Here is a 2,338-nt window from a genome sequence, read left to right as displayed (position 1 = left end):
ATTTATTCGTATTTGTTATAGTTATTATTTTTATATTCCAAATAAATATTGTTCTCTCTCTAATATACTACTACTATATATTACTATATACTTATATTAGAATACTCTTTTATAGTTACAATTCTAGAAATTTTTTTTTTTCGGAGGTTGACAATTTTTTGAAGATTTCAGTCGATAAAATTATTCCAACTTAATTTTTTACATGGATATATTAATGAAAATTATTTATTTAAGCCTTAGCTAAGCCTTAATCTTTGCTGAAGGATGAAATGAGAAATCATCAATGATTCTAGCGTTATAACTGAAAAACTAAGCAAAAAAATATCAAGATAAGGAAAGAAATATAAAAGGTCATAAAAAAAAGTTTGGCCTGGGAACGTCAAACCCTTTGGAGGTTTTACTATATTGACCTAGTACTTTCACCCTGACTTAAAATTTTTCACCCCCCCAGAATGGCTGTTGCACTGTGTAATTTAGCTGTATTTATTACTTCTTGAGTATCACGAGGTTGTGAGGAAATATATTTATAAAAATATAAAGTATTTTATATTTGATGCACACTGTATAAACACTTATCGATAAGATCTTTTTTATTTTCACCCCTTATATTTTATCATTATAGAAAATTGACTTTAATAATTCAAATCATTAATTTCTTATAACTAAACAACTCTATTAAAACCATCAATATATCGTAGTCCATTTACGATATTACATATTTCATTTATCAACCCTATATGAGTACATTAACTGCAAATTGCACCACAAGTTCCAAAATTTTGTTACAATATATCCACAGAGTTCACCCACATAATTGATTATTACTTCTTTAATTATTATTATTGAGATGAAAGAAGATACAATATTTTGGGTTTTAAACCCAATCTTTAAATATTCTAAATTCCTGGGAATATCACCTTATTATTTTTCAAGCGAAAATCAAAAATATAAATTGTCTTCTCGATGTTATAACATAATATTTGCAATAATTCAAGGTTTTTACTCTTTGGCTAATTTATACTCTTCATTAATACTATTATCGCCAACAAGGAGGTCGTTAATAATGTTGGTGAGTTATTCTAGTTTTTTTATAATGGATCTGGTTTTATTTTTATGGACGATAATTATTGTAAAAATAAATTCCAATAAAATTGTACAACTTTTAAACTCATTACATCAAACGGAAGAAAAATTAAAAGAGATTAACATAAAAATCCCTTACAGAAAGGTAAAAATAATCATTCGAATATGGTTATGGAGCTATTTTTTGGTAATTTTTTTAATTAGCGGAAGTGCTATTGTTAAAAATCGATATTTAAATCAACTCTTAATCACATCAGACGGCGATATTATAACCGCCTTAAACTTTTTAGTTCCAACGGCGTTTATTTTACATCGAAGTTTTGTTATTTATATTTTAAAATCTTTCTGTTTTGAAATTAATCGATATCTATCAAATTTTAAACACCAAAATGTAGCGAAACTACAACAAATCTCTTTGGTTTTGGTCAACATTCAGTTATTAGCAAAGAATTTAAACCAAGAAACCTCCATTCAATTTCTTTTGATGTACGGAAGAAATTTTGTTTTACTTGTAATGCAATGTTACATCATTATCCTTTCTTTAAATGATTCCGATTTGATAACCCCAGCTTATATTATCCAAGTATTTGGTATGTTGTTTATGTCAACATTTGGAACAATAATTTGTACTTGTAATTGCCACAATTTTAATCAAGAAAGAAAGAAAATCAAAGATATTTTTTTCAAGTTAATGGTTTATCGAGAAAATCTAAAAAATGAGGTAAAAATTAAAGGAATAATTTAGAAGTATATTTCAGGATATTATTTTGTTTTCAGGTACATTTTATTTCTTTACAACTCCTTTATGAGGAATATTCTATAAATGCCGCTGGATTTTTTGTGATTAATTACAATATTATTGTATCGGTAAGTAATAATCTTGATTAGGTTAATAAATTAGCAATTTGCTCTTATAGATGATTGGTGCTCTTACAACGTATACAGTTCTGTTAATACAATTGACTGGATAAGAGTTTTATCGGAATATGATTTTCTGACAATGAGTGAACTGCAAGAATTTAAAACTTGAGTAAAATTATAAAAATACATACATTATACATAAACTACAAAATATACGATGCATAAACAATTCGTACTGGGGTTCATAACAAAATTTCTTATTTATTTTTAACTATGCAACTACACATGTAACCGAACTATCAACAATATATGTTGTTTTGGTTACCCAAAAGAATTTTTAACTGTTGAATACGAACCAACACATTACATTTAATTATCAACAATTAATAAATAT

General features: G+C 26.1%; 1 long non-coding RNA gene across 1 annotated transcript; it reads left to right on the top strand.

Moving 5' to 3' along the window:
* The first annotated feature begins 1,440 nt into the window (after positions 1-1,440).
* LOC111414322 (uncharacterized) lies at positions 1,441-2,136 on the top strand. Its single transcript, XR_002706258.2, has 3 exons — positions 1,441-1,804; positions 1,861-1,950; positions 2,001-2,136. It is a non-coding gene; the product is annotated as an uncharacterized lncRNA (long non-coding RNA).
* Positions 2,137-2,338: the final 202 nt, after the last annotated feature.

This window comes from Onthophagus taurus, chromosome 7 (genome assembly GCF_036711975.1).
Source record: "Onthophagus taurus isolate NC chromosome 7, IU_Otau_3.0, whole genome shotgun sequence".
In the NCBI taxonomy this organism is placed as follows: Eukaryota; Metazoa; Arthropoda; class Insecta; order Coleoptera; family Scarabaeidae; genus Onthophagus; species Onthophagus taurus.
Note: the sequence above shows the minus strand (reverse complement) of the source record. Positions and strands in the feature narration are given on the sequence as shown.